Here is a 21,200-nt window from a genome sequence, read left to right as displayed (position 1 = left end):
AAAGAAGCCAACCCCGAAGGGTGGCTTTTATCCCTTATGGGAGGGGCCATCACCTTCCAGCCTTACTCCCGAGTCGTCCGTGCTGCTCCAGCTGCTCTTTCCTTCAAGCAGCCCTGCGTGCACGGGCACTGGACACAGGCTCCCCGGGGTCCTCTTCGTCACTGCTGCCAGACTCCACGACCTCTGACCCCATCCCTGCATCACACGCAGGCCCCTCGTCCGAGTCCTCGCTCCCAGAGACTGCTGCTGTCCGTACCTGATGCCAGCAAACCACAACAAGAAGTCTTAAAGTTGCCAAGGTTGGAGACCTCTGTCCTAGATACCAACGGCTGTCCAGGTTCTTCTTGAAAACCTCCAGCCATGGAGCACCTACCCCACTAAATTCCTGAGACGTTTAGGATCAGAGACAACTAACACCATTTAATGTTTTTAAACTCAGTTTGTTTTCTGCTCCTCTTTGTTCTGTATTGTCCTTCCTATCTGCTCTTTTCTTCTCTCCTAAGCCACATGTGGCCATACCGTCTTACTCGGCCCTCCAGTTCCCTTTTATTATGCATGCAGATAGAAACTAGTACATCTGCAAATGAAGGCTATTGTTTAGGAAAGACTCTCTCGGGCCTCCACTGAACCTTAAGAAAGAAACTCCTTATAAAGAGCAACACTGCAGGGTCTTTTTTAATAGCACGGTCTTAAAAAAACAAGGTAGGTGTTTTTTGTTGTTTTTTTTAAAAAAGCACTGTCTTATAAAACAATGTGCAAATCCTTCAGCTTATTAAAACATCTGCCCTTTAATTTAACTGGTTTGTTAATCTCTGCATCTTTTAAGAGGGGTGGACTTCACCTCCCAGAATTCCCCAGCCAGCTCTGTCTCCCATTGAAAAGTGTGTGTGCCTTTAAGCCAGGAGATCTTGAAGCTAGTTTAAAAAAAACTAGTTTAAACTAGGGGGCGTGCATAAGCGCACGAATCATGCCTACCGTCCCTGTCCTATTATTGTTTTTTAATTTTTTCTTATGTAACCTATCTCATGTATTCAAAACTACATTTATTCTTATACCTGTAAGCAACTGACAAATCAAATCAAATGTAAACGTAAACTCGACCACTTGTGGACTTCAACTCCCAGAATTCCCCAGCTGGCACATGCGGGCTGAGGCATTCTGGGAGCTGAACTCCACCCTCTTAAAGTTGCAGAGATTGAGAATATAATATAGAACAGGGGCCTTCAAACTTGACACCTTTAAGGCTTGTGGACTTCAACTCCCAGAATTCCTCCTCCTTCAGTCGCCTTAGCTCAGGAATTCTGGGAGTTGAAGTCCACAAGTCTTAAACTTGCCAAGTTTGAAGACCCTTGATATAGAATAACAGAGTTGGAAGGGACCCTTGAAGGTCTTCTAGTCCAAACCCTATTCAAGCAGGAGACCATTCTGGACCCTGAGCCTGCCAATACAGGTGGTCCTTGACTTACGACCAAGACCGAACCCCAACATTTCTGTGGGTAAGGGAGACCTGTGTAAAGTACGCTTTGCCCCCATTTTACGGCCTTTGCTGTTGAACGAAAAAGCCCGGCGTTGTTAAAATTAGTAACCCAGCTGCTCAGTGAATCTTGGCTTCTCTATCAACTTGGCTTGTCCGAAGGTGCCCCCAAAGGATGGGACCCCCGGGGGGGTCATAAATACGAGTCGGTCACCAATTGTTGATCCGTGGGAGGCCAGCCAAAGCCACGGGGGAACTTTGCCCTTTCCTTCACTGCAAAGGGGGCGTTTAGTTCTCCCACCCACCCAAATACAGAGACGGTGGGGCTGCTGGGGCCCTCCCCAAGAAGGGAAGGCCGCTGCAAATTAGGCTCCTATTACTGGGGGGGGTGGGTGTCAGCCGTTGATAAATTCTCCCCGCTTCCCCCCCCCTCCTCACAATGCAAGCACCGCTGCCTGCACAAAAGGGGAGAGAGAGAGAGAGACGAGCCTTTTGTGCAAAACCCCCCAGGGAGGTTTGCACATTTATCACGGCCAGGGGTGGGAAACAAAGACGGCCTGCGAAAGCTGCGGGCCCGGTTACCTAGGCGATGGCGAGCAGGCCTGGGAGCGTGCAGGCCAGCATCCAAAGAAGCCAGATGAAGTTTGGGGCGGGGTGGGGGGTGGGGGAGGGAGGGAGAGATGGGGAAGGGGAGCCAAAGAGAGGGGGAGGGCACGCCACCCCCATCAGGTCCCCACCCTTCCTGAGCTTTGTTTGGTGGGTGGGTGGGGGTGGGGGTGGGGGGAACAAGGGTTTCTCAGGGAAACAAGAGGAGGGGGCAAACATTTTTGAGAAGGGTTGAGTTGGGGGCCTTTTCTTCCCCCACTGAATAGAAGAAGGGTGAGGAAGATGGAGGCGGACTGAGCCTTTATTCGGGCTGGCCTTTGGGTGAGGGGAAACACAGGGGGGCACCTCAGTCACCCCCAGCCCCCAGCTGGGAGGGTCCCTTTTGGTGCCCATTTTGAGCAGCCCGCTCCCTTACAAAAGACCTCCACGGGGTTTCATGCAGGGGAGCAGCCCCCCTTCCATGGGGAGGGGGCCGGGCGCACCGCTAGAGAAGGCAGCCACCAAGCCCCCCTCCTCCCCCCCCCCGAGCACCCCCGAATGGTGGAGGGGGGGGGGTAGGTCCAGCTTCCTGACCCTGAATCTCTCCGTCAGCTTGGGGATGGCTCACAAGGGGATTGAAGTGGGGAGGGGGCAGCGTGTTACAGGGGCTCCCAAATTCAGGTTCTGCTCCCAGTCTTCGGAAGGGCGCGTGCGAGCAATTTATTTATTTATGAAATGAAATTCATGTACTGCCCATGTCATTCTCCAAAGTGACTCTGGGCTGTGTATGAATTTGAGAAAGAGAGAGAAGAGATAGATAGATTGAGGGAGGGGAGGAGACAGAGAGAAACTGACTAGACACAGATAAAGAGACAGATGGACAAGACAGAGATACAGGACGGGTGGATGGGGAGAGAGAGAGAGAGAGAGAGAGAGAGAGAGAGATAGATAGATAGATAGATAGATAGATAGATAGATAGATAGATAGATAGATAGATAGATAGATAGATAGACAGACAGACAGACAGACAGATGATAGATAGGCAGGGGAAGATAGATAGATAGATAGATAGATAGATAGATAGATAGATAGATAGATAGATAGACGGACGAGAGAGAAGCGAGATAGTTAGAGAGACAGACAAGAGAAAGAGAAAAATGAACAGGATAAACAGGGGAGAGAGGAAGAGAGAACCAGACTAGACAGGAGAGAGAAAGAGAGAAAAGAGAGAAAGAGATGGGGGAGATAGAAAAAGAGAAGAGAGAAAGAAGAGATAGAAGAGAAAGGGAGAGGAGAGGACAGAGAGAAAGAGAGGGAGAAAGAGAAAAATAGAGAGGAGAGGGGAGAGAAAAAGAGAGAGAGGGAGAGAGAGAAAGAGAAGAGAGGGGGAAGAGAAAGAGATGGAAAAGAGAGACAGAGAGAACCAGGATAGACAGACAGAGGGAGAGAGACAGAGAGAAAGAGATTTGCGTGTGTCTTCTGAAGGCTGGCAATCTGGGAGCAGAACATGAACTTGGGAGCCCGGTCTCCCCAGTGCTCAACAGTGCCCATCATCCTGACCCATACAGGGGTGGACCCAAAGGCTGCATCGGCCTACAGCCGCCTTCCTGTGCTATCAACACACGGCCTGTGTGCGTTGAAGAGTTTTCTCTGCAGCCATGAAGCTACGCCACTGCTATTCAAAACCTCAGAAACATCATCACAAATCTATTTCTGATTCCCTACAGCAGTGGCCACTTTTAAGGCGCATGGACCTCAGCTTCCACAATTCCCCAGCCATTCTGGGAGATTTTTCCCTCGCCTTTGTAACACACCCAGGACTTTATTAAGGCTTAAAAAGAACAATTCACCCCATTATTACCCAACATATCCTCTCTAAAAAGTGATGGTAAAGGTTCCCCTTGCGCATACGTGACAGTTGTTTCCGGCTCTAGCGGGCAGTGCTCATCTCCGTTTCAAAGCCGAAGAGCCACGTCGCCGTGGTCATGTGGCCGGAATGGCTAAACGCCGAAGGCGCACGGAGCGTTGTTCCCTTCCCACCAAAATGGTCCCTATTTTCCTACTTGCATTTTTTTTAACGTGCTTTTGAACGGCTAGGTTGGCAGAAGCTGCTGGGACAACGAACGGGAGCTCCCTCCACGACGCGGCGCTAGGGGTCCAAACCACCGAACGGCCGACAAGCTCAGCATCTCTACACACCGCTAGAAGTTTTGAGCTCAAGACAAAACCAGCATTCTGGATCAGAACTCCACTCCCATCACCGATTTAAAACCAGCTTCAACTAAGTCTCAGGAATCCCAACCAGCAGCAAAACACGCACAATCACACTGATCGGTTGGGATAACTTAAAACAAGACATGTCCGTTAAGATGTTATCGTTCCAACCTGAATCCCAAAAATGAATTCTTCTCTCAAGAGAACAACAGGTTAAAAATAAAGTGGGAAAGGGGTGGATTCGATTTAAACCAAGTTGATTTAAACCACTAATAAAAAGGCTTGATTTAAATAAACTCAATTTAAATCATAATTTTTTTTAAAGAGCCGTTGTCATCTCTGTCCCACAGCAGCTCCTCCTCCTCTGACCCGCTGTTGACTCACCGGCAATCCCAATATTGCAGAATCTACAGCCGTGAAGGCAAATCTATGGCACATGTGCCACAAGTGGCATGCGAAGCCGTATGTGCAGGCACCCAGCCACACTTACCTGCACTGCGCATGCGCGCACCTCCCAATTGATTTTCGGCCCGTTTGAGGCCCTTTTCGCCTCTGAGGGAAGCCTCTGCAGCCTCGGGAGGCTGAAAAAGGGCCCGTTTAGGCACTTCCGGAAGGCCCATTTTTCGGCCTTCCAAGGCTGCAGAGGCTTCCCTCGAGCCTCCGGGAGGGCAAAAACGGGCTGAAAATCAGTTGGGAGGCGCGCGCATGCGTAGTGCAGGTAAGGGGACAGGGCGGGGACCGTTGCACGCGCATGCACAGGGGTGCATTGCATGGTGGGTGCTGGCAGGCATGCGCTTTTGGCAAACCACAACAAAAAGGCTCGCCATCACTGATCCACAGCTTCATGCTGCAAAACAAAGCTCCATTTCATGCTGAATAATCTAAATTAATGTACCTTAAATAGAAAACTACATTTAGAGCCTTACTCCAAAAGCGTTTTATTAAAATAAACTTGGCTAAAAAAAATAAATTAAAAATTCCGATTTAAATTTATAAAAAATCCGTTTTGTTTTTTAAATTGATTTTTATCCACCCTGAACAGGTGGATCACCCCCACCCCCACCCCCAGTTGAAGGTCCACCTTCCAGGCTAACCTTCCCCACACTCACCAACCCAAAGGGTGCTGAAGAACCGTCTCCTGCTCGCCCGCTCAGCCCCACCAACAGCTGCGCATAGCCGGGCCGCTGAAGACCTCAGCTGCTGGGCCAGATGCGCCCTCCTGTCCCGGTTAGCGTGGCAAGTCCTGGATCTCAGCATCTACAAGAGCTACCGTGTGGTCCAAGGTCCAGCAACGAGCTGCAGAAAGAACCAACATCAGGTATGAGACAACGCAAGTAGGGTTGGTTGTTGTTAGGATTCCTTATTTTAGCTATGGACCATACAAAGCAAGAATGGGGGTGTAGCACCCCAAAAGTATCTTAAACGGTTGGAGGAAGTAAAGGAGAAGGCAGCTTGAAGGACCTTTACACCCTACAAGGAAGGACAAAGAGACAGTTGACGAGTTTGCCTTCAGATGTTATGGCTGCTCCATCACTGGAGGTTTTTAACAAGAGACTGGACAGTCACTTGTCCGAAATGGTATAGGATACCCTGCTTCAGCAGGGGGTGGACTAGAAGACCTCCAATGTCCCTTCCAGCTCTATTCTGATTCGGCATATGTTGGCCAGTTGGTAAAGGTGCCCAGAATCAAAGTGGCACTTCAAGGGTGGCTCCAGCACTTCAGGATATCGAAAGCTCTACAGCAGGTAGAGCTCCAAACTTGGCAACTTGAAGCTATGCTGGCTGGAGAATTCTGGGAGTTGAAGTCCACAAGTCTTCAAGTTGCCAAGTTTGGATGCCTCTGCTCTACAGAATTGGGACACCGTGAGTCCAAGCAACAAAGGAGATACAAACGAAGGGGGAACAGGCCCAGAGGGATAAAGGGGGAGGATGTTGCATGTCCCTGTAAGAAAAGAATTAACATTACATCAAGGTTTAACGGGTTGAGAAGTCAAAAAGGAAGGCCTCACTAGCCCTTGGACTTATATCCCGCTTCACAATGCTTTCCAGCCCTCTCTAAGCAGTTTAGAGAGTCAGCCTCTTGCCCCCAACAATTTGAGTCAACCTTGAGCGGTCAGGATCGAACTGCTGGCAATGGGCAGAGTTTAACCTGCAATTCTGCATTCTAACCAGAGGGAGGGGAGGGAGAGGAGGGAGGGAGGGAGGACTATAGTAATTGCACTCAAGACTTATATACCGCTTCACAGTGCTTTGTAGCTCTCTCCAAGCGGTTTATAAAGTCAGCATAATTGCCCCCCTAACAATCTGGATCCTCGTTTTATCGATAAACAATAAAGCAGATCTTTTAATCTCGAGTTCAGGATTCAGACCAACGAGAGTTTTTGGATCCAGAGGACATTATGGAAATGATGCACAGCGTGGAACGTCTCAAGGTGCCAGCGTTCAATTCAGCCACGGGAAATTCCCTGGGAGAGAACGTCCAGGACGCACCACCGTTCATTTCAACAGTTGTGAAATGGACCGAAGTCGTTCTCCACTCCAGCTTGCAGTCACCAAGGCTGAGAAACACAGAGACGGGGCTTCCACCAAGGCACTTCACAACTTTTCAATGGAAGGCGTAGCTGGCTGGAGAATTCTGGGGGTTGAAGTCTTCAAGTTGCCAAGGTTGGAGACCCCTGGCCTAGACACCAACTTGGTGTGGGGAGGGGGCCATGGTCAGAACTGCCTCCAAGGTCAAGTCTAAAATCTCCACGTTGGCAATTTTAGTGGTTTTACGCTTCAATCAAAGTTTTCCCTCCACCTTGGTAGCCTGTGACAGGTTGTATGGAGACTACACCCTCCTGGATTTTTTCAATGGGCAACGCTTAACCTGACCGCAGCACTTGGGAAAAAGATCTTGAAACAAAGAGCTAACTACTAGTGGAAGGTAAACTGGTAACATACAGGCAAGCCTTCAAATTTCCACCATTTGTTTAGCAGTCGCTCAAAGTTACAACAGCACTTAAGAATGGTCCTCACGTTTATGACCATCACACTTTTCCCATGAATTTGGAAACTTGTCAACCGCCATGGTGGCGCAGTGGTCAGAGTGCAGTACTGCAGGTGATTTCTGCGGCCTCCCGTCTGCCTGCAATTTGGCAGTTCGAATCCCACCTGGCTCAAGGTTGACCCATCCTTCCAAGGTAGGTAAAATGAGGACCCAGAATTGTTGGGGGCAAGAGGCTGACTCTGTAAACCGCTTAGAGAAGGCTGGAAAGCACTGTGAAGCGGCATATAAGTCTAACCGCTATTGCTATAATTGCAACATCCCGGGATCATGGGAACACTATTTGCAACCTTCCCAGCCAGCTTCCAGTAAGCAGAGCCAACGGGAGAAAAGCAGACTCACTTAGTGATGTATTTAACTGTAGCGATTCACTTAACAACTATGGCATACACACAAAGTTTTGAAATTGCTCACAACTGTCCTAACTACCTTGCTTAGTAACAGAAATTCTGAATTGTGGTTGTAAGTTGAAGATGACGAAGGAAGGAAGGAAGGAAGGAAGGAAGGAAAAGAGAAGGAGGGAGGATAAGAAGGAAGGAAAGAGGAAGGAAAAGAGAGGAAGAAAGGAAGGAAGGACAGGCAGGGAGGGAAAGGAAGGAAGGAAGGAAGGAAGGAAGGAAGGAAGGAAGGAAGGAAAAGAGAAGGAGGGAGGATAAGAAGGAAGGAAAGAGGAAGGAAAAGAGGAAGGAAGGACAGGCAGGGAGGGAAAGGAAGGAAGGAGGGAGGGAAAGAAGGAGGGAGGAAGGAAGGAAGGAAGGAAGGAAACATAACTTTGCTGCTCCCAAAAGAACAAATAACCAGAGACCATGTTGTTCCTCATCTCCCTTGCCCAATTCTGGGGACACCATTTCAAGACAAGGCTCCAGAGAAATTGCCACGGGTTCAGCCCAGCTAATTGGCAGGTAGATGAAAACCTCTAATGAAAGGTTGGACGATTTGACTGGGCGAGTTTTGGGTCTTCTGAAGATGACACAATTGTCTCTCCTGACTTTCTTTCTTTCCTTCTCTGGAGAAACGGAGCAAAATGCCTGGCTTTCTTCGGCGTCTGCCTCCCAGCTCCCCCCCCCCCGCAAGAGACCCCACCCCCAAAGCCTCTTCGAAGCCCAGGACTCCTGTCAAAATCCAGAAACATCTGGATCTTCTCACAGTCCGGTGGCCATTACGAAGGCTCCTCTTAGGGCGACCCTTGCAACTCACACAGCTGGAATGTATATTTCCCAATTTTATGAGTTTTGTAAACTTTATGGGGTCTCTACAGCCAACCGGTGCCTCTCTCTTCCTCCCCCCAGACCCAAAGCTTCAAATCCCCTCCCCGACTTTTTTTCAGAGCCCTCCAAGAAAGGTTATCTTGAGGTTAAATCATCTTGCCAGACTGAAGAGGGTTCAAGACATTTTGAAACCCTTTTTAAACTTTTTGTCCACTTAATAAAGACCGTCCCTGAAGATGGGCTCAGCCAGGGAAGCTGGAGAAAAGGGGGAGGGGAGCGAGTCATTTCTCCCCATCACTGCAGACCATGAATACAAGACCTGAGATGAAGAGAGAAGAGAGAGAAAAGAGAGGATTGGAGAGAGAGAAGAGAGAGGAGAGGAGAGGAGAGGAGAGGAGAGGAGAGAGAGAGAAAAGAGGATTGGAGAGAGAGAAGAGAAGAGAAGAGAAGAGAAGAGAAGAGAAGAAGAGAAGAGAAGAGAGGATTGGAGAGAGAGAGAGAGAGAGAAGAGAAGAGAAGAGAAGAGAAGAGAGAGAGAAAGAGGATTGGAGAGAGAGAGAGAGAGAGGAGAGGAGAGAAGAGAAGAGAGAAAAGAGAGGATTGGAGAGAGAGAAGAGAAGAGAAGAGAGAGAGAGAAGAGAGAGGAGAGAGAGAAGAGAGAGAAGAGAAGAGAAGAGAAGAGAGAAAAGAGGATTGGAGAGAGAAGAGAGAGAAGAGAAGAGAAGAGAGAAGAGAGGATTGGAGAGAGAGAAGAGAAGAGAAGAGAAGAGAAGAGAAGAGAAGAGAAGAGAAGAGAAGAGAGGATTGGAGAGAGAGAGAGAGAGAGAAGAGAAGAGAAGAGAAGAGAAGAGAAGAGAAGAGAAGAGAAGAGAAGAGAAGAGAAGAGAAGAGAGAGAAAGAGGATTGGAGAGAGAGAAGAGAAGAGAAGAGAAGAGAAGAGAAGAGAAGAGAAGAGAAGAGAGAAAAGAGGATTGGAGAGAGAGGAGAGGAGAGGAGAGAAGAAAGGAGAGGAGAGAAGAAAAGAGAAGGGAGAGAAGAGAAGAGAAGAGATGAGATTCTTTATTGGCCAAGTGTGATTGGACACACAAGCAATTGTCTTTGGTGCAAATGTTCTCAGTGTACATAAAAGAAAAGATCACCAGGATTCAAAGGGATCGCCTTTGATCTATTCTAGATCTATCTGCAAGTCAAATCTAGAAGAGAGGTTGGAGTCTTCCAGACAAATGGAAGTCCATGAGCCGGCCGTGTGCAGCAGCAGCCAAACAAGCCAATGCGATCCTAAGTTGCATTAATAGAAGGATACAATCGAGATCAAGGGAGGTACTCATACCACTCTATAAAGCCTTAGTAAGGCCACACACACACAGAGTATCCAATTTTAGTCATCACACTATAAAAAATATGTTGAGACTCTAGAAAGAGTGCACAGGATGATTAGGGGACTGGAGGCTCAAACACATGAAGAACGGTTGCAGGAACTGGGCCTGGCTAGTCTAGGGAAGAGAAAGACCAGGGGAGACAGGAGAGCATCTTCCAATATTTGAGGGGCTGCTCCAGAGAGGAGGAGGAGGAAGGGGGTCAAGCTGTTCTCCAAAGCTTCTGTAGGCCAAAGAAGGAATAATGGGTGGAAACTGATCAAGGAGAGATTCAACCTGGAAATAGGGAGACACTTTCTGACAGTGAGAACAATCCACACATGGAACAGAAGTTGCCTTCGGAAGTTGTGGGAGCTTCATCCCTGGAGGCTTTCAGGAAGAGACTGAACTGCCCTCTGTCAGAAATGGTGTAGGGTCTCCTGCTTGGCCTGGGGGTTGGACTAGAAGATCTCCAAGGTCCCTTCCAACTCTGATTATCTGTTATCCCACTTCCAACCACAACCCACCCACCCCAAAGACTTTGTTGCTTCTCCAGTTAGGGTCACACCTTTTCCCAAATAATCCTTTTTCACTTAAATTCTCCAATGCAACCCAGGAACGGGATGCGCAAATCCTCACCCTAGTTGGATCTAATCTCTGCACTGAACCACATTTGATGCCGATTTGTTAAATAAGCCATCTTGGGTTGATTCCAGCCGACATGGCCAAGTATAATTCTGGTACTGAACAGCCATGTTCGCTCAACACCTAAATAACTTATCGGTAGCAGCTATGTTTGCATAAGATGCTAAACTTGATTAGTTTTAATTTGGTCAGGTTTTTCTGACCAAATAATTGTGGAAATACTATGATGGACAAGCACGAGGGCTGGTCATACCTTTTTTCAGTGCCGTTCTAATTTCAAAAACTATTTGCACTCAATTAACAGGGCTATATTGCTACTATCCTTCTCATCTGTCCTATTACCTACTCCTATTGGTATCTTATGATTTATCGCTTTGTATGTACACTGACAGCTTTTGCACTGGAGACAAGTTCCTTGTGTGTCCAACCACACTTGGTCAATAAAGAATATTCCATGTGAAATGAATGGTTTAAGTTGAAAACGACCCATAAATTCTTGAAGTTCAACAAACACGTCTGTAGCCGTCAATGATCAAAAACACAGAAGAGACAAAAGGGACCACAAATCTTGTGTTGGTTTTGCTCCCGACACCTGTCCGCTTTGGAAATCACCGGTTTTCTGTGGGGCCTGCAACGCCTTTAGAAGTTCTATAATCCACACAGGTGGAGACTTCTGCAAGCTACTCCACGAGCAGAGCTTTTATTCAAGGCCTATTAGACAAAGACATTCTGGTTAAACAAACAATACACAACTTGTGTACAGTGCCAAGCCTATGTTGAACACACTGAACCAACATTCACCATCTTTGTCAGGAAAAGCAAGTGACGAGGGCACCTCATTTCAGAGGTGGGACTTCAACCAAAGGTTTCCTGTACTTGTGCATCAATCCTACACACCATCCTGGAGACATTTTGGCCCGTCTTTCTATCCAAAACAGCTTTAACTCATAGATGTTGGGGGACCATCTCGACCAAACTGGTTTCTTCAGCTCATGTCACCACTTCAGATTGAGTTAAGATCAAGTGGTCAACTCGACCACTTTCGAATGCAAAATTTATTTCGCTTCAAACCTTCTGCGGTAAATTTATTCATGCATTCAGGATTGCTGCCGTGTTTATAAAGTTTCAATTTCTGTACAGACTACCTTGACATTCTCCAGAAAAATATTCCGGTACAATCCAGAATCTACTATTCCTCCAAGGATGGAGACCTTCCAGATCCTGAAGCTGCAAAGCCACCTTGAGTTAGGTGGGAAGGAGAGCTTCGGTTGAAGTGAATGCGCTTCTCCAGGTGTTAACATTTCTCAGTAAAGCCAGAAAGTTCCCCGTTGGCTCAACTGTCCACAGAGCGTGGTTCCAACAGCTACTAGGCCATCCAACGTTCTTCAGCAAACTCAAGTTGGGATCCATTTGCTTTCGGCAGGAGAATTTCCTCCTTGATGTCCTTCCATGGACATCCTTGGGCTGACGGGACACTGAAATTAAGACCATGCAAAGTTGCTCCGCAGATCTTCTGCTGAAGTCCTTTTGAGTCCTCCTGGATGATTCGGTTGTGTGACCATCGATGAGAAGGCTAACCATGGTGACCATGGATGAAGGGAGGCTGCCTTTGGCAATGGTCCAGCCTCACGACCACGGTCAACTTTTTTCTGAGTCCTGCAGGAAACTCTTTGGATTGGGATATAATTCATTTCCACAAAAGTTGAATAATAAGACTCTAAAATTGTGGTAATCAAACAACATTTTAATATGGAAGGTCCCTCAAATATACGTCCAACTGCCACCTCCCTGACAACTAGTTCAATGATTTACCCCCGTCCACGCAAGAGCATCAGATAGCCCGTATTTTCACCAACAAAGATGGTGACTCTTAGCGCAACATTTTCCATTATTTTTCACACTATTTTGTTTAGCCAAAATCCCTTTATCCATTCATAATGTTCCAGACGAAACTCTAATTACCCTGCATGTCAGAGTCAGCAAGATTTATGGATCACCATAATTAAGCCTCACCATAATTAAGATCCCTCCAGTCAAGGGCAGGCCACCATTCTCCACCAAAGCACATCTGTTCCCAGCTTGAGCAGCGTTTGCCGTAGGAAGTTTTGCTTCAAGTCCCATCAAAACATCTGCTTCCTCGTCATTTACACCCAACGGTCCTCTGAACGATTCTGCCCCCCCCACGGGAAAACCCTTCTCCACGTGCAAGTAGACTTCAACTCGCGACCACAACTGAAGCCGAAATTTCTATGGCTGAGTGAAACGTTTGCGAAGTGAGTTTTTCTCCCCTTTTACAACTAAATATGAATCACATCTAAACGTCGATCACATGACCAGGGGCATACTGCAGAGGTTCTAAGTGTGAAAAACAGTCGTAAGCCAATTTTCTGAGCACCGTTTAACTTTGGTCACTAAACAAACTACGACCTGTATTTGAAGCCAGCTAACCTGAGCCACCAACTTATTCTCCTCTGAAGGCTAAACAACCACAACTTTTTTTTTCCTTCCAGGTCATGGATCATCTCAGCTGCTTCCTTTATGACCTGAAAGGGTCTGTGCATTCCTGAAATTTCTACCGTGCATTGTCCAGAACTGGACACAACTGCCCCAAGTGGACTCTGACCCAACCAGTGCTTAGGCCAGAAAACAAGACGTCGTCATTAACATGGCGGTCGGCTACGGCTGCCACAGAACCGTCCTAAGAAAGCTGCACAGAAAATACACAGAAAACTGGCTCCTCCAGATGAGAGACTACCACTCCCAGAATTCCCTTAACCAAGGCTGAGGACTCTGGGAATGGTGGCCTCCTCCCATCTAGAGGGCACCAGGTGAAGGGTCTTGTCAAGGCAAGGGCTTGGGCAGGGGGGCTGGACTAGAAGACCTCCAAGGTCTCATCCAGCCCCGTGATTCTAGGACTTCTCCCGTGTTGGATCCCTTTGCTTCCTTGTCCCAGGGGAAGGGAGCGGCCCAGCTGTTGGGCAACCGAGATGAAACCTAGGTTGCCAGCCAGTCTGCCTGGAGCAGCCGGGATTGACGGCGCAATCAAAGCTCCTTTGATGCGACACCCAGGAGCGTGTCTGCCAAGCTTTGGGCAAGAGGTGCCTCCACGAGAGGCGAGACTTGCTGGGGGGGGCGGGGGGCAGCATCCTCCATCCTCCCCCTTCTGCAGAACCCCAACATCTCCAGACCCCCCTCTTCCTCACTGGACTCTCCACCTGCGAACCCCAACAGAGACCCATTGGGAAGCTCTGATGCCTCCTGGCTGCATTTACAACCGTCACCACACTAACCGCAGGGCTCAATTATGGCCGTAACTCGGAGACCCCCCGCCATTCAGGCCGTAAAGTGAGACCCCTCCAACGCAGCTGGATTCCTGGAGACGTCCAGGGGGCGATTTCTGGGCAGCTCAACCCTCGTTGAGCAACCGTTCAAAGTTACGATGGCACTGAAAAAAAGTGACTTGCGCTTACGATTGTGGCAGTGCCACAAACTGCGATCCGGGCACCTGGCAAGCAGCTCCCATTTACTGACGGTCACACAAGCAACACTTGCCAGCTTTGCAGCTGCCTTCCAACATGCAAAAAACAATGGGGATGCGGGCAGAGGAGGTCGCAAGTTGTGGTCATGTGATGGCTCACTTTTCTAACCCCAAGAGTGGTTATAAATCAAGGACTCCCTGTATTCCTCCAGTTTTTTCTTTCATTCTTTCTTTTTTCTTTATTTTTCCCTTTCTTTCTCTTCCTTCCTACCTCTCTTCTCCCCTTCTTTCTTTCTTTTTTCGTTCTTTCTTTTTTCTTTATCTTCCTTCCTACTTCTTCCTTCCCTCCCTCTTCTCCCTTTCCTTTCTTTGTCTTTTTTCTTTCTCTTCCTTCCTATCTTTCTTCCTCCCTCTGTCTCTTTTCCCCTTCCTTCATTCTTTTTTCTTTGTCTTTCTTTTTTCTTTTTTTCTTCCTTCCAATCTTCCTTCCTCTCTCCCTCCCTTCTCCCCTTCTTTCTTCGTCTTTATTTTTACTTTTCTTCCTTCCTATCTTCTTCCCTCCCTCCCTCTCTTCTCCCCTTCCTTCCTTCCTTCTTTTTTTGGAATCTAACAGAAAGTACAGTGTTCTCTGACACACTCACACCCTTAAAATCAGGACAAAAAGTACGCAGAAATGCCTTCCCCTTCTAGAATCTTGTTCCACCTAATGGGTGAAACTGGGAAGGACCTTCTTGTCCGATCCGGCTCCTCTTACACTTCCTGCTAGGATCAAAATTTACGTCTGCACCCTCCAACCTGGGTGCCCCTCCAGATCAGGGTTCCCCTTGCTGGGTTTTTTAAACCCCTATCTCAAGTTTTTCTAACTTTTTGTCTGGGTTTTCTAAGTCATCCAATTTTAAAATTTCACAAAATCTCAAGTCAGGCAGTCCTCGGTTTTTACAATCTGGCAACCTGTTCAAAGTTACGAGGACACTGAAAAAAAAAGTGACTTGCCACAGGTCCTCACTCTACGACCGTCAAGGCAAAAACCTCACAATCGCGTGAGAACAAAATTTGGGTGCTTGGCAGCTTTGTACCCACGAGGGTTGCTGCAGCCTCTGGAATTAGGGGATTTCCCCATTTGCAGCCTTTCTGTCAGTGTAGGGGGGGGAGCCAGATTCACTTAATGACCACATGAATCACTTAACCATCCTGGCCAAAAAAAAAGAGCTGTAAAATCAGGCCCAGCATAGCAACGGAAGCCCTCAGCAACACAACTTCCCAATTTTGATCAAGAAGTATCTATGCCTTATATTGTAGGAAGATGCAACATCCTGCTTGGGGGAGGTGGGGGTTGGACTAGATGACCTACAAGGTCCCTTCCACCTTTGTTAAAAATGTCAATTAAATAGGTAACAATAATTCAGTTTAAAACTGATGCATTGTGTGTGTGTGGTTTTTTTTAAAGAAATCCCGCTGGCTACCTCGCTCCAGACAGTGTCGAGTTCGAAGGCTCAGGGTGAGAGAAAGCGGGGAAATGGGGGTGACCTCCCCCCCGCACAAGGGAGCCCATCGTGCGAGTCTTTCCTTTCTCCCTGCTGCAAAGCTACTCCCCAACTCCTGGCCCTTTGCACCCCCAAACCCAGCTCAATTTCTAAGCAATGCCAATGCTCCCAGCCCCATGGAGGAACGAGCCCTCCCCACCCTGCACCCCGATATTCTCCCCGCTTCTTGCCAAGGGGCCCCGAAGTCAGACATGGAAGGCTCTGCCTGATATCCCAGCAGCTTCCCCTCGGCTCACAAAGGGGGCTTTCCCAGCTTCTCCCCCCACCCCCCCACCCCCCACACAACCTTTAACATTTTTCCAACAATGAAAAGCGGAGTTAAAGGCATTTTAAAGCCTGAGAAATTCTCTAGTCAGCTCCTCCTCCCAGCCATTCGGCCCCAGCCTGGCCCCGAGGCAAGGAGGGAACTGTAGACTAGCACAAAAAAGAAAAGAAAAAAAAGGGAAATAATTTCATATTTGCAGTCCTTTTCACCAGAACAGCGGTGTGAATTTCACAAAGCAAAACCAGGCCTGGCACGCCGAAGGCTTTCAAAATGCAGCTTTTTAAAATCTTAGCTAAGCCTGCTAGCCAACTATGGTTTATTATTTATTATTCAACCCACCGGAGTTAAACTGACTTCATCCAGACCGCGGGTGGGAGTCTTGCTTGGGAAAAGGGCTGGCCCCTGTCCCGTCCAAGGCCGAGTCACAAAATGGATTCTGCCAAGAGGTTTCCACTTAAAAATAAAAATTAGGTCCTTCTTCTTCGCCTTTTGCAAACTCGAGCAACGTGTTGCAATTCACACACATACACACACACACACACACACACAAAAAGGCTGAATCTGCCCCAACCGGAGGGAAGGTGCACCCCAGAAGTGCCAATCACCCCAGAAATTGAGGAGGGGGGGGGGTTTCCTCACCCCTGGCCTTGGCCCAGATCGGATCCCAGGTCCATTCCAGAAACAAAAAACCAGCAGGTTTTGCTAAGCAGATGGGATTTGCTGCCCCCCCCACTCCCTTGCAGCTATTTGCAGCCTCCCCCACCCCCCTCCAACGGCAATAGCTCTAACTAAGGGGCTGCCTTCATTCTCTCCAGACCCTCCAACTGGGGAGGGAAAAGTCCCCCACCCCAAAAAGGCCTTTGCAACACACCCTGCTAGAGAGACAACCGGTTACACCCCCTTGCAAGCTTCACACACCCAGATCCACCCTTCTTTCCAAGCCAAGGGGGAGTCTTTCTCCTGCAGCCAGAGGACCCCTGCACACTCCCCATTCTTGCAGGGATGGGGGGAGTGTGGAAAAAGAACCAAACACGCACACACACACACACGCACACACAACACACACCAGGCCAAAAGGCTGGGGGGCGGGGCTCTTTACGCAGAAAAGAAGATGCCATCCATTCACAGCCAGGAGACCCCAAACAACTACTCCCACCCCCCTACCCCAAACAGATCGGATAAGGAGAGGAGGGTCAGGTTTGTGCTCCCCCCCCCAATATACTGAACCCCACAGGTTGCAACCTCGATAGTTTAATATACGCTGGGGGGAGCCACACACTGGGATGAATGCAACAAGCCATGGTTTATTTGCAGGAACCAGAATGTGCCCTGCATTCCCAGTTGCACTAAGCCAGGATGTCCCTGAGAGGTTTTGGGGTGAAGCGGGTTGCCCGGATCAAGGCTAACACTCATCGCCCCTCCAAAGGAGGCATGTCTGCACCCCCCTAGTTCTCAAAACCCCCCCTTCTCTTCATTGGTGAGCAGGGCAGAACAGGCCCAGAATCGGGGTTCTTCTCTCCCAAAGTGGACTCCTCCCACCATCTCCCAACCAGTTCGGACTGGAAGGGGGTTCCCCAGCTCAAAGGGACCCACGGATATCTGGCCTGTCCCCCACCTCCCCGTTTCTGCTTGCCATGCCAGCCCTCTGCGTCGTCCCCCCCGACTGCCTCCCCCATTTCAAAAGCAAAGATGCCAAACAGCAACCCTGGGAGGTAGGCCACCCTGCCATGCGGGGGGAGCAGCTCACGCATTGCACCAAGTTGGGGTGCCTGCCAGGCATTTGAACTCCCGGAGAGGAGGCCCAGCTTAGCACGAGGGAGAAACCCAGGTTGTTCCTGTTGGGGGTTAAAGCCAACAATCCTGGCTTGTTGTCAGGGAGAGCGTGGAAGGCAGGACGGAACCAGAGTTCCCTGGAAGAGCCTTCAAGGGCTCCCCTAGCATCGCATCACACACACACACACACACACCCCAAGCCTCTGCCCCGGGTCAGATGCAACCCACCCAGGTTGCATTGCAATCCATTCACACGTGCAAAGCCCGGACTAAGGCCGTGCCAGGCCCCGGGCAGGACACACACACACACACACACACCGTGCTAACCCGGGACAGTTGCAACCCAGCCAGGTTGCATTGCAATCCGTTCACACGTGCAAAGCCCGGACTAAGACCGTGCCAGGCCCCGGGCGGGACACACACACACACACCCTGATGCCAAGGGGCAAAGGGAGGAGCCCACTCCCCAAAGGGCCAAGGACCCCCCCCCACTCCTCCCGCTTCAGAGGCCAGGCCAGGGAAGGGGGGGGCGAGGCCCGGAGGGCTCCCTAGGCTAGGCAGAGCCAGGCAGGGCGACTCCGCTGGGCCCCGGGGCCGCTGCCAGTCCTTGCAGGTCAGGTTGGGGTTCGCGGAGCCTCCCCAGGCCGCTCGCCCCGGAGCAGCGCCCCTCGGAGCGACGCCCGGGACCCTCCCCCGGGTAACCTCCGCGGGGCCAGGCGGCTCCCTCCCTTCCCCGCTGCCGAGCCGGGCGGGGGGCGGCTCTTCCCCTTGCAAAGCGCCCCGTCCGGGGAGACCCTCCGATCGCCACCCCCACCCCCAAGCCCGGCGGCTCCTTTGCAATGCACGGCCGCCCCGAGGGTTGCAACCACGCCTTCCCGACCTCCCCCCTCCTCCCGCTCCAAGCCGGGCAGCCCCGCTTGCAACCGTTGCAAGGAGCCCCGAACAAAAGGCGGGCGCGCTCGGTCCGGATTTACCCTGGGGTGGGGGGGCGAGGGCGACGGCTCCGGTTCCCACGTCTCCTCCTCCTCCTCCTCCTCCTCTGGTCCCTGCCCGGCCCGCGCCCCAGCCGCGGAATCCCGCGTTCTCCCTCTCGGGCGGCTCCTTCCGCTTTCCATGCAATTGCAAAAAAAAAAAAAAAGGAAGCGCGGGGGGCGGGAACAGTGGAGGAATCCGACTCAGGCGGTGGGAAAGAGACCCGCGCGGCCCCGAAGCGACGCCGGGCTGCTCCTCGCCTTGCAAAGGGCCGAGTCCCCGCTCCCGTCCCCACCCTCTCCGGGCTTTCCCCCCACCTCCCGCTGCTCCGGCGTGCGAACGGAGAGAGGATTCGAACCTGCGGACTCGGCGCGGCTGTTCCCAGGGCTCCGCGCGCCTCCCTCCGGCGCTTCCATTGTCTCCGCCGCGAAGTTCCCAGCGCCCGCTCTTCCCTCGGCCGCTCCCGCCCCCTCCTCCCTCCTCCCTCCTGGCGGCCGGTTAGTTTTATGGTTCGCTCGCTTCGTTCAGGAAAGCGAGTGGGCGGGCGGGCGGGCGGGCAGGGGGGAAATAATAACTTCATTGGACAATGCAATTTAAGGATTTTTTTGTTTTTTAAAGAGAGACAGAAGGAAATCAGAGATGTCAGGAGCGAAAAGGCATAGCAAGGTATCCTTTCTCACCTCTACAGGTTGTTGTTTTTTTTTAAAAAAAAAAAATCCTAACTCTATCCTAAACTATATGACAAGAAAGCGTGGGAGAAATACTATGATGGTTTGGAGAAATACTAGGATGGTTTGTCGTGTCCACCAAAGCAAGGATGGATTTTCCCCATCCCAAGGGTCCCAAATCATCCAGGCCAGGGGTCTCCAACCTTGGCCACTTTAAGCCTGGCGGACTTCAACTCCCAGAATTCCCTAGAATTTTCTGGCTGGGGAATTCTGGGAGTTGAAGTCCTCCAGGCTTAAAGTGGCCACGGTTGGATGACCCTGAGTCCCAGCCTGCTTGAACCTATCCTGGTCAGGATATATATTTTACCCTGGTCCACAGTTACAGATAGTCCTTGACTTATAAACCATTCATTTAGTGACGGTTCAGTTACAGCAGCATTTTAAAAGGTGACATGCCAGTTTTTCACATCGGCATTCTTGGCTGCCTCCCCACAATCAGAATTTCGGACGCTTGGCAACTGGCATGTACTTCATGACAGTTGCAGTGATCCCCTTTTGCAACCTTCTGACAAGCCAAGTCAATGGGGAAGCCGGATTCACTTAACCGCGTGACTATCTTAACAACCGCAGTGATTCACTTTAACAACGGTGGCAAGAAATGTCGTAAAAGGGAGCAGAATTCACTTGACAACCACCTCACTTAGCAACAGAAATGCTGGAATGGCCTGTGGTTGTAAATAGGGGATTCTCCGCATAGATTCTCCTGCTTGAGCAAAGGGTTGGACTAGATGACCTCTGAGGTCCCTTCCAACTCTTGTTATTCTGATCTGTTCTGCAAATCCTGCTATTCCCTGACTTCAGGTGGGCTTCCCAGCATTTCACAATAGTGAGAAATCTGGATTATGGGGGGGGTGGCAGGGTGAGGAAACAGCCAGTAAATATTAACAGAGTTGGAAGAGAGGGCATCTAGTCCAACCCACAATATTAGTGTGTGGGGGGGTGACCCAGATTTTCTCCCACAGGGGTAAGTTAATTGATCTTCTCAAGGCCTGATTGGGAAGTTTGGATCCCCTTATCCTAGGGTTGGATCAGGTCATAGTTTGTTCTGATGCCTTTTCCCGAAAACGGCCACATCAAGGTTAACAGGCCGCCCTGGAGAACTTAAACGGCCCTTTCCCCATTGTGTGAGGTTGTGACTGACGTTGGCTGACAATCATATAGAGATTGAATTGTTTGCTCAGCTTATCCCACTAATGCAGCGCTACTCAACCTTTGAAGACGGGTGGACTTCAACTCCCAGAATTCCCCAGACAGCTTTTCCCCAGCTCACCCATCGTTTTTTAATTTTTTAAAAAAATATTGAATATACACATTAAAAAAACATTGAATACTGTGGTGGTCTTTGACGTATATTTCTGTCAAATGATTTTTACATTGAGACAGACACAAAAGTTATATACATTTATACCCATATATGTACATGTACACATTTGAGCTTTGTTCTTTTTCTTCTTCTTTTTCCTTAATCCTCAGGTATGAGGTCCCTCACCTCTTCCCTATTTCACCTTAAATTCTTTATTTCAATTTTTGTGAACTCCCTTTCATGTCCCTCCAATAATAAAACTTATTCCATCCTTTATAGTATTCTGATTTATCTTGTCCCTTCAATTGTAGTGTCAACCTATCCATTTCGGCGCATTGTAATATCTTACCAATCCTAGCTTAGGGATTTCACTTGCTTTCCAATTTTGGGTGAATATAATTCTTGCTGCCATGATTACATGAGCAATTAGATAGGTATCAACTTTGCTAAAATTCTCTTCCATTATTCCCAGTAGGAACATCTCTGGTATATAGTGAATTTTTAACCCTGTCATTCCCACTAGCCATGACCAAATTTTATACCCAAACTCCTGCCCAGCTCACCCATCTTAAAGTCACCAAGGTTGAGTAATGCTGCCTTTAGTGGGTG

General features: G+C 49.5%; 1 protein-coding gene across 1 annotated transcript in view; it reads right to left on the bottom strand.

Moving 5' to 3' along the window:
• VANGL2 (VANGL planar cell polarity protein 2) overlaps positions 1-19,009 on the bottom strand; it is a 46,458-nt gene extending 27,449 nt beyond the window's left edge. The window contains exons 1-2 of the mRNA XM_087913835.1: positions 18,919-19,009; positions 5,384-5,570 (exon numbers count right to left, since the gene is read on the bottom strand). The gene's annotated coding sequence lies outside the window, so the exon portion shown is untranslated. The remainder of the gene's footprint in view (positions 1-5,383; positions 5,571-18,918) is intronic.
• Positions 19,010-21,200: the final 2,191 nt, after the last annotated feature.

The sequence above is a fragment of the Pseudonaja textilis genome, chromosome 16, assembly GCF_049901715.1.
Source record: "Pseudonaja textilis isolate UNSWEBS1 chromosome 16, rPseTex1.2, whole genome shotgun sequence".
NCBI lineage: Eukaryota > Metazoa > Chordata > Lepidosauria > Squamata > Elapidae > Pseudonaja > Pseudonaja textilis.
Note: the sequence above shows the minus strand (reverse complement) of the source record. Positions and strands in the feature narration are given on the sequence as shown.